General features: G+C 46.2%; 1 pseudogene; it reads left to right on the forward strand.

Annotated features, from left to right (window-relative positions):
• Positions 1 to 2,867: 2,867 nt before the first annotated feature.
• Positions 2,868 to 3,443, forward strand: LOC123156991 (putative glycine-rich cell wall structural protein 1; annotated as a pseudogene).
• The last annotated feature ends 8,291 nt before the right edge of the window (positions 3,444 to 11,734 follow it).

Here is an 11,734-nt window from a genome sequence, read left to right on the forward strand (position 1 = left end):
GCCCGGGCATGATCCGGTGACCCAGACATACTAACACTACTGCCAGCCGACCCATCGCCACCCCCAGACCCTGCCCCGGCACCGGTACCCGTTCCACCTCCCGCTCCCCCTCCTTGACCTTGCCCCTCTGCACTAGACAATCTAGCTACCCGTGCAGCATTGGATAGTCCAACTACTAGCAGGGCAACGAGACTAAGTGCTACAAGTTTGATACCAGACATTGTTGGTGTGTGTTGTAAACTTGTAAAGTGGATGCTGAGATGAATATGGTACCTGGAAGTTTGCATGGGTACTTATAGCGCCGCGAGCCCAAGCAAAGGGCGCTCTAGTTTTAGCTGGTTAGTGTAGGTGATTGATCAAGTTGACAGCAACTTCCATAAGATTCCATGCGCTGAACGATGAATTAGCTTGAGTTGACAATGCATAGACGACCTCGGAGCTTGCGGTCGAGCTGTACATGTGTACGTATGTGCCAAGTAGTACATGGAAACCTGAAATCTACTGCGTGTTGTGCTCAGCACTCAACGGTTTGACAATCAAGTGGAGCTAGAAGCATTTCCATAGATCGCCATGGATATTAGTTACGGTCTTGGATTGTCCAACCTTAGTATATTTGCTTGGTTAGATGAAAATGGAGTTGAAGAACTCTGTTTTAGTTGAGGCGTCCAGAGCTCAGATGCGGAGTGTCATTCCTTTTCCTTGTACTCTTTTACTCTTCCCCTTCGCTCCTCTCTATCCTATTGTTGTAGCTGCCGCCACTTCTTGTTTATTTTAAATGCAAAGTCGGTTGTAGTCACCTTAACTTTGTATTATTTTTTCCCATAAATGATGGATTTTATTGACCCAAAAAAAGCATTAAGAGAATACAAACACAATAAGCACATATTCGGCCTCTACATAACTAGGATGCATACACTCAACACCAATGCGCGCGCACACACACACAGAAACACGCCGACAAAGAGCAGAGTCGTCCAAGACGAATTCTATGCCGAGGTGGAGGGAAAAAAAGAACAAATTCAAAGCGATCAAAACAGCGGTCGACAAAATATAGCACAAACATTCCGTACCAACCATCTCTTAACATCACAAGGACAATGAAAAAGGTTCTCCAACAACTCCTTCAGGATGGGAATGATGTTCTAGCTCCGTCGTTGCCGGATCCAACAATATAAGGTCAAATCCTAGGTTTTCACCCCGAAGATCAACCCAGAGCAATGCCGTCAACAAGGTAACAATGCAAAAACATCACCATTGTGAGATATAACCAACTAGCTAGGTCAGACTTTGGGTTTTCATCCGAAGTTCAAGATCGGGTACTCGAGAAGCACCACCAAATCAAAGGCATCATGTGTTGTTACTACCAGCACTTTCCGGGATCCTAGTAACTACGTGTGTATCATGGTCTTGACATGAGATGCCATGCAAGTGAAGACGATGCACATACAAGCAGGCAGTCGAGCCGTGACAATAGCTTGTCGCCACCAAAGTCTCGGAAAACAAAGTCATCATCGCACATGTGATGATTGACAAGGGAGGAAGGTCACCGTCATTACCAAAATCCCAATTCAGGACCTTCCGACAATCCGCACGGTCCTCATGATCCACTGTCCTTGCCTGTGGTCGAAGAATCGGTCGGCAAAATGTACTCGTCGTTGCTGTCAGATTCAGAGATCCAATACCCTCTAGTACATCCGCAATGCAAGGCAATTATTGCGGCTAGATTAGAGGGTCCTGGATCTCCGAATCCGGCAGCAACGACAAGTACGCACTCTGCCTCAAGCTGGCCCTGGGAGTTCATACTGACGGTTAGATGGTTGCTTGCTTGTGTGCTTATTTTCCTTCCCCACTCAAAAACAAGTGTTACAGAATGTTCTTCAATTCAAATAGGTATGATCCCATCCATCCTTCCAGAGCTAGGCACCTTCAGAATGAGAATCTTCGATAGAGATCGTTCATTTTAGCAATCAATTAGATCCATACTGACTTAGCTTGAAGCATGGCTTGCCATTTCGAGGCTCGATGCTACTCTTGGGAACATTATTCTATTCATAGATACATCTCACTGTTGAAGGTTATCGGGGCGGAGACCTCCCCGCCACCACCTTCATAGACCAGTATCGGGGCTTAGCCCAGCCACTAGTCTCTAACAGTGGCAAGGGGAAGAAAGGACGGAAAGGTAGGAGGTTGCGCCGGCTGGGAAGGGAGATCGGCGTGGAAGCGGCAGTGTGTTTCATATCTCAGCCCTGATGGCGCATCAACTTTGTGTTCTTTTACCCCTCTTATAACAAAAAAAAAACTTTCTCAAGCACGGATTAAATCTAAGTTATTTTATTTGTTAAGAAGAAATCTAGCTATAACCTATGCTTGCAATGAAAAAACACTGTAAATATTAAAAAAATATGCGTGTTTGTTGTAAGACCTTCTCCTGACCGAGGAGCAGACTGCTAGAGGTCCTTGTGAGTACAAGAGGTAGGTAGGAGCGCTAGCTATACATTTCGTTCTGACATCAATATTTCCTTTGACCATCTCACTCACAGATCCATTCAGTCCTATCAACTGCGTGTGCTACTGTGCTCTCGAGCTTCGTGACAGGCAAACTTGTGTACGAAGACTAATCAGATAAACAACATGTTTATCTACTAATGCACGCAAAGAGCTCCGATCCATCCACTAGTTGTGTATAAGGCTCCACTTGCATTACTTGATCTCTTATGGGAGTTCTTGCTGCGTATACATGCAACGTACCATGCTACGAGGCATTGCCACAAAGAGCCACTCATGGCTTCCGGCCGGTCCTATAAATACCCATGCTATTCCTTGAGTTTAGCACACATCTCATCTTGCACTCTAGCAAAGCTGGCGATATGGCAGTCACTAAATGCTTGGCTCTTAGTTTGATTGTCCTGTTCGGCATTGGGTTAGCCAATGCTGCAAGGGTATCTAGATACTCTAGTTCCGAAGGAACCGGCACGGGAGGAGGAGAGGGTGGTGGGTCTGTCGATGGTGCTGGATCGGGGTCTGGGGCTGCTGTTGGGTCTGCAGGAAATGGTGAAAACGGGGGGTTCGTCCATGGAAGCGGTGGTGGAGGAGGAGGTGGTGGTGGTGGACAAAATGGTGGGTCTGGACGTGGATCTAGATCTGCCTTGGGCTCAGGCTCGACCCAGATTGGTCCAAACCCTTTTGGTGGATCTTCTAGAGCTAGTGGTCATGGTGGCGGTCGAGGCGGAGGACAAGCTAGAGGCTACGATGGATCTAGTGGTTCTGGGAATGGTGGCGGCACTGGCTCTGGCGCTAGTGAGTCAAACAATTGGTAGTGGCCCGGTGGTGCTTATGCCAATGCTAATGCTTCTGGCAACGGTGGAGGGAGAGGTAATGGTCAAAATGGTGGAAGTGGCGGTGGCGAAGGTGGAGGAGGCGGAAACAGCGATGGACACCCGTAACATCTTCTTTACCAATCATTATATGGAAATGGAGTTCAATTCGGTCTAGTGCCTACATGTCTTTCACCCCGATGTCACAAGTTGCAACTAAACTTTTATCTACTACTATTATCCATGATTTTGCTTCTTAAGCATATTCTATATTTTTATACATGTATTTAACAAAGCTTAATAAAAGGTGCATCGTCATAGTCATTGTTACTGTGGTGCAATTGTGCTTCTTAAATGGTGAGGCATACGTTTTGTAATATCAATTGTAACATGGACCATCCAATTGATTTGAACGCACTGTATTGTTGGAAACTTGATGATGTTTTACAATGGTGAGGTGATTACGTTAATATAGTCTGCATGAATCATGATTAAATATATAGTTTGGAGTTTAAAGTCGAATAGTGATAATTCAACTTGATTGAAATCATTTTAAATTTCCAGTCCATAATAAAACATTTGCAGATTTCATAGTGGCTACTTGCATCAGCACGGATTTGCAGAACATGGTTCCATGGGAAACTCCTTATGAATAGTAAATTCAGAAAAATACTAGGATTTTTTTTAAAAAAAATCCTGATTTTTTGTAACATACATGGTCGATTGTTATACTCACATATGAAGTTTAAAAAAGAAATGACATCCATTGTATTTTGGGGAAAATGATGAAATAAAAGCTATATTCAAAACCACTATTTTAATGAATAGTAAGGTAGGATTCTATTTCCTTCACTATGAACTTTTCTACCCTGAACTTCACAGCAAGCTAAAAGACTTACCACGCCACATTAATTCCATTAACCATAAACCGATGCCTGTTGAATCATTTTCTTCCTTCTCTGAAAGTAACTTTCTAGAGGTTTTTTGAAAGCAACATACCCTTGTCAATTCTTACCAATGTTGAATACCAATCAAATCCGAAGGCAATTACAACAAAAATAGTTATAATTTGGGTCGTACAAGAAACAGAAAAACGGACGCTACGCTTCGGTCGAGTGATGAATCGATTGGATCAGCCGCCTCATCAGCCATTGGATGGTGCACGAGACAGTCGTCTCCTGTTGCATTAACCTCAACATTTGCAACAAGGGCCATGTTGCACTCAAGGGTTTTGCAACACAAATCTTGTTACGCTCACAAGGTCACCAGGCAGCGCATGGGCCTTTGGTCACCTATTGCAATATGGATTATGTTGCGGTCACCCATTGCAATATAGACCATGTCGCGGTCACCTCTAGCTTGCATGACATGGGTCTTTGGTCATCCATTGCAACATGGATCATGATACAGTCATCCATTGCAATATGGACCATGTTTCGTTCACCTCCAACTTGCATGGTGTGGGTCTTTTCTCACCCATTACAACATGGACAATGTTACAGACGCCCATTGGAATATGGATCATGTTGAGGTCACATATGGACATGGTCTTGTAGGACAGAACTACCACCCCACGTTGATGACTACCTTGCACCCACCATGTGGCTTAATAACATAGTCGATGAAACCCTTGTTGCAGTGCCGCCAACCTCTACAACAAAGCTCTTGGCTGACATGGATTCGAGCTCACGTGCCTGGCATCCATCCATGGCACTGAGGGTCACCAACTAGAACTCTATCTATCAGTTCGTCCATGGAGGAGGAGGAGGGTCACTCAGGAATAGGACACATCAGGGGATGAGACGTTGTGGGTATCCACTTGAGTTCCACCGCGTGATCCCATCCATGGCATGAGTAGAAGGATAGAGTTGAGGAAGAAGGGGGTGCGATGAGTTGGGAGCCATGAGATACGTGTCACCCAAACGAGGTGGTCGACGCAGTGTGAGTAATCCATCAGTTTATTATAAGTGCTTCCCAAACAAAAAAAAATGGTGCGCACATTATGAGGAGATTGCCCGGGTGCCATGGATTTTTGGGCCTGTTTGAACATGCCATGGATTTTTGGGCCTTGTGGGTAGTGTAGCCTAATGCATGCATATTTGTGCAGATCATTTTAGGTGGATTGGGTTGTGCAATCTACACAATAGTGGATTTTCAGACACAATCACCTGCTTTAACAAAAACATAGTCGGTTACGATTGCAGAACCAGTGTCGCTCTGCCATCCAATTCACAAAGGGTCACTTTTTATTTATTGAACAAAACAGGAGGATGTGGTACTTTCAAAATAGCACTGAGCCGAGATCGTACAAAATATAGAAAAAATGGCTCATGCCGAAGTGTCAAGGAAGTTCCGTGCTATGTTTCCCCTAAAATTTTACAAAAAGCAAAAACCCAACAAACACTAGAACAGAAAGGAACACCTGGATTTTCAGACAAAGATACTCCCTCTGTCCCATTATGTTAGATTGCAAAATGGTCTTACATATGGAACGGAGGGAGTAGTACTAAAAACAAACGATTGGTAAGCTCGCAACTAAAAGACAGAAGGTGGGACGACAAAGAAAGAAAGAGGATAGAACGCGATTGCGGTTAGGGTTACAAATTTGCGAGAAATATTGATGACTTGTTTGAATAAAATTGAGTGCAATTATAAGCAAAAGTAAACTCCCTAACATTGAACTATTAAGTTGAATGTTATGACATATGAGGCCCATATGTCAGCCTTTGCCCCACCAAGTGTAAAAGGCAAAATGTAAAGAGATCACCACGACGAAAAGGCAAGAAACCCTAAATATTTTAACTTATTTATTGCCAATCATAATGCATCAATGTGTGGATTATCTCCACCGGTGGCACTATATGATAGTTTGTAACTGTGAGAACATATGTATTCTTTTAGAGCATCTATAACCGGAGCCTCCATACTCGCCTCAAATGTCCAACCGGTGTCACCCCGGTCACTGACTGGACAGGAAGGTGTCACCCAACCAGACCAAGCAAACCCGACACAAACACCCGGGCTAACCACCCCCTATATCCAGCCCATATGTGGGGTGGATGTGGGGATGCCTGGACGTGCCCGCCACATCTGACTTACAGGCGGGACTCGCACATAAACTCATCAATCTGATGGGCAGCTCCGCCAATTTAGGTCAGGATGCATTCATGGCGCCACTCCGGCTCACCGCCCGAGGGACTAAGTCCAACTATTTAAGCCGGATGGTGAGACAACCCTAGCCCATCCCATTCTCATCCTTCCCGTCTGAACTGTCGCTGCCTCCTCCTCTCACTATTCTCATCCCTTTGAAAGTCCGCCAACATAGACACTGTCATGGTCTGGAGCAAGATAACGTACTACAAGTTCCTTGCACCGGTGCAGCGTGCGGAGATCCACGCGGATATGCGGGCCGTGGAGGAGGCCCGCGCTACGTGTCACATGGCATGCATTGCGGCCGGCCTGCATCCGGAAAGTCTCTACAAGGAGGCATCGGAGCACATGGAGGTGGAGGCACCATAGTAGGAGGAGGTGCGGGCCAAGATGGTGGCGCCACTACATGAGGAGTTAGAGGAGCCGCCATCGAACAAGGAGGAGAAGGCACCGACACCGGTCCAGGAAAGATTCAGGATGGTGGACGCATTCACGAAGTTCGAGCTCGTCCAAGTGGAGAAGGAGGTGGAGCAACAGGCAATCCTGGACTCCATACACTCAGAGTCGAGGCGAAGGCCAACTGCCACTTCCTCCACAATGTGGTTGTTGCATGTCTTTATATGGAAATGGAGATCATGAAATGGAGAGTGTGGTTGTGGGAGGTGAAATATGTGGGAGGGCTCAATTTCGCTATGCATGGTTGTAGGGGCCTGTTTGATTTAAGCCCCGGGATGCTCTTAGGCCAACTCCAGCGCGCGACCCCATTCTGTCCTGGTGCGTCCGTTTGGGGCAAAACGGACAAACCAGAGGGGCCCGGCGCGCGGGCGCAAACGGACTTTTGTCTGTTTTCTGTCCGCTTTCGACCCATCCCCGGCCCAACTTTGTGCCACTTTTGGGGTGAAACAGACAGCGCACGGACGGGCGGGACGCGCGCGCGTGTCCTCCCCTGGCCCGCCCGTCAGTTGCACAAGCAAAAACCCCCGCGCCCCGATTTGGCGCCATTTTCCCCCAAACCCTCCCACGTCCCCCCCCCCCCACCACCACCCTCCCCCGTCCCTGGCCGGTGCCCCGCCGAATTCCGGCGGCCTGGCCGTTGACCCGCCCGCAAAGGTGAAGAAGAAGGCGGCCAAGGGTGCAAGGAAGCCGCGGTCGGAGTGCACGCCGGAGGAGATCGCCAAGTTGGACGCGGAATCGGCGAAGAGGAGGAACCGGAGGGCGGCCGTCAAGGGCAAGACCGCCGCGGCCAAGTTCGCCACCGAGCGCGATGCAATGGAGGCCGCGCGGCGCAAGGCCGAGGTCGATGAGAAGGAGGCCATCGTCAACAAAGAGCACGCCCTCCTCATGCTTGGCATTTGCCGTCCGGCGAGGTTCTCTGGTGCGGCCGCCGACCCGGCAAGCACAGGCTCGTCGGTCGCCAGGCCTCAGCATTGCTCATCGCCGATGTCGTGGCCGCCTATGTCGCCCGGCTTTCCCCCGCCAAGGCATGATGGCCACACCCATTTTTCGGCCTCGCTGGACGTTGGTGTGATCGCGCCGTCCACCCCGCGCCCCTCGGCCCTCATTGACCTCAACGTCACGCCCGGGTCCAGCAGCGGCGGCCGCCCGTCCGTGGAGATGCAAAGAAAGCAAGCACGGCCACGTTTACAGGCACCATGTCATCGCCTCGCGTCCTGTTCGACAAAATGGCAACACCAACGCCAACGGTCGACGCCTCGCGCCCAATAAGTTGCGGATGAAGAGGCCCACGACCATGCGGACTACAACCATGGTGACTCGTGGCATGAAGACTGATAATCCCCAAGTGCAGGGAATCATCGTAGCAATTCCCAAAGGTGGAAGTGATAAGTATGGAGTGTCGAACCCACAAGGAGCTAAAGGTAAGATCAATATTCTCTCAAGCCCTATCTACCACTGATACGACTCTGCGTGCACCGAATGTTTGCTTCCAACTAGAAACGAGAAATAAAACTACGTTGTGGGTATGAAGAGGATAACTTTGCATGATATCGGAGAGCTAAAATATAAAAGTAGGTGTTGTTATCATAAAGTTAGAATATATTACTAAATATTATAAATAGCGAGTGTGGAATGATGGTGGATCGGTGTGCGGAATTGTCCTAAGCAATTGTTAACAAGATCGATAGTTGTCATTGCAATTTCATATGAGGGAGAGGCATAAGCTAACATATTTTCTCTACTTGGATCATATCCACTTAGATCATTAAGGTAAAACCCAACTGTAGGACCTTGAGAAGAGGTGTCTAGAGGGGGGGTGATTAGACACTAAGAGCCAAAGTTGCAGTTTTAAAGTTTCTTTAAAGTTTGAGTGGAGTTTAGGCACAATTTCATCAATCACAATACATATCAAGCAAGCATGCAAAGAGTATATGAGCAGCGGAAAGTAAAGCATGCAACTTGGAAGAATGTAAAGGGAAGGGATTGGAGGATTCAAATGCAATTGGAGACATGGATGTTTTTGGTGTGGTTCCGATAGGTGGTGCTATTGTACATCCACGTTGATGGAGACTTCAACCCACGAAGGGTAACGGCTGCGCGAGTCCATGGAGGGCTCCACCCACGAAGGGTCCACGAAGAAGCAACCTTGTCTATCCCACCAAGGCCATCACCCACGAAGGACTTGCCTCACTAGCGGTAGATCTTCATGAAGTAGGCGATCTCCTTGCCCTTACAAACTCCTTGGTTCAACTCCACAATCTTGTCGGAGGCTCCCAAGTGACACCTAGCCAATCTAGGAGACACCACTCTCCAAGAAGTAACAAATGGTGCGTTGATGATGAACTCCTTGCTCTTGTGCTTCAAATGATAGTCTCCCCAACACTCAACTCTCTATCATAGGATTTGGATCTGGTGGAAAGAGGGTTTGAGTTGAAAGCAACTTGGGGAAGGCTAGAGATCAAGACTCATATGGTAGGAATGGAATATCTTGGCCTCAACACATGAGTAGGTGGTTCTCTCTCAGAAATGGTAAGTTGGAAGTGTAGGTTCATTCTGATGGCTCTCTCCATGAATGAAGAGGAGGTGGAGGGGTATATATAGCCTCCACAAAAAATCTAACTGTTACACACAATCTACCAAACTCGGTGGGACCGAATAGTTAAACTCGGTCAGACCGATTTAGCAAATAATGTGACCGTTAGGGTTTTCGGTGGGATCGAAATGCAACTCGATAGGACCGATTCGATTAGGGTTAGGGCATAACGTAATCTCGGTAAGACCGATTACACAAACTCGGTGAGACCGATTTTGGTAATTAGCTTTCCAGAGAGTTGGTCAGGCAAACTCGGTTGGACCGATTATCAAACTCGGTGGGACCGATTTTGATAATAAGTCAACCAGAAAGTTTGCATTGTAATCTCGGTAGTACCGATTGCTCAAACTCGGTGAGATTTTGATAATGGACATACACAGAGAGATTACAATCCCATATCGGTGAGACCGAGATCCCTATCGGTGAAACCGATTTGCCTAGGGTTTGTGGCAGTGGCTAAGACATCAAAACTCGGTGGCGTCGGATAGAAAGAATCAGTGGGGCCGAGTTTGACTTTAGGTTTAGGACATATGTGTGGAAATGGGAAAGTAGTTGAGGGTATTTGGAGCATATCACTAAGCACTTGAAGCAAGAGGCTCATTAAGCAACACCTCATCCCTCCTTGATAGTATTGGCTTTTCCTATAGACTCAATGTGATCTTGGATCACTAAAATGTAAAATGAAGAGTCTTGAGCTTGAAGCTTGAGCCAATCCTTTGTCCTTAGCATCTTGAAGGAGTTCCCACATCCTTTAGTCCATGCCACTCCATTGTTGAACTTGTCTGAAATGTACTAGGTAAAAGTGTTAGTCCAACAAGAGATATGTTGTCATTAATTACCAAAACCACCTAGGGAGCACTTGTGCTTTCAATCTCCCCCTTTTTGGTAATTGATGACAACTTACATCAAAGCTTTAGATAAAGATATAAAGAGTAACAAGTAAAGCTTTGGAAAGACATGTAACAAGCATAGGCTCCCCCTACATGTATGCAATCATGTCAATATGAAATATATAAGCATGTGATAGCATAACCATGATAGAGCAAGGCAATGTGTTACATGTATCTTGGCCATATGCATCAGAGCAAAAAGTATTAAAGGAAATACCTTCATGCCCATGAGTCCTTCTTGCAAACAGTATGTACATCAGCAAGAATTCCTCATACACATGATTGTGATGCATATACTTACCTTGTAGTCTTGAGTTGGCTTAGGATGAAATGAACCTGCGTAAACAAGGTCGGATAAAACAGATACATCTACTAGCCAGAGCAAACAGAAGAAACCACAAGAATACCAAGACTGGGATGACATGTAGAGAGTGAGTACTAAGTACCATTGGATTAGACATGTCCCCAAGAGTAAAGATATGCAATGAATTTAGATGATTTCTTTCCCTTAGATGTCTTGCTCCCCCTGAATCTAACATGGGATACTGGGAGAAGATAGGGAACAGAAAATCAGAGCTGAAGGAAAACAGAGCTGAAAGATATGAATGATGATCAGAACTAAAGTTCAGAGCTAATGTATGCTAATGCAAATAATCACAACAGATCATATGAACATGTCTCTCCCCTCAAGAAGACATGTGGGATCTCTCCTCTTGAACACCAAGCATCTGGGATCCTTGAGAAATACTTTCTACTTTTAGTATTCTCTCCCCCTGAGATCTCTCTCTCTCCCTGAAGGATCTCTCTCCCCCTGAGAAGGTGATCTCTCTCTCTCTAAATGATAAGCTTTGATGTAATCTCTCTCTCCCCCTTTGACATCAATTTCCAAGAAGGGCTTGATAAAGATGTAGTCTCTCTCTCCCTCTGGAATTTGTTGTGAATGGGTTTGATCCTTGAGTCACACCATAAAGCAATGATAAAAATGTGATGCTTGTAGAGGACAAGATTCATTGAGTGGAGCTGGAACAGAAGAAACACAGAATATGTGGCAAACTGTTTTTCCTGTTGTGAAATTGGTGGCACCGAGTGGTATGCTTCGGTTGGACCGAAAGGATTCGGTTGGACCGAAAATAACAAATCAGTGTAACCGTGTTCATCACAGAGAAAACACTTGTCACCTCAGCTCACTAGACTAGTAAGATCTCACAAAGATTTGCAAGGAATTAACTGAATGATATGCAAGGAATTTGAATGCAGAAAATGCAGAACAAACAAAAATAAATCTAGATGAAGTTTTTTTTTAAAGGGGAAACACATATGCATGAGACAAA

The sequence above is a fragment of the Triticum aestivum genome, chromosome 7B, assembly GCF_018294505.1.
Source record: "Triticum aestivum cultivar Chinese Spring chromosome 7B, IWGSC CS RefSeq v2.1, whole genome shotgun sequence".
NCBI classification, from domain to species: Eukaryota; Viridiplantae; Streptophyta; class Magnoliopsida; order Poales; family Poaceae; genus Triticum; species Triticum aestivum.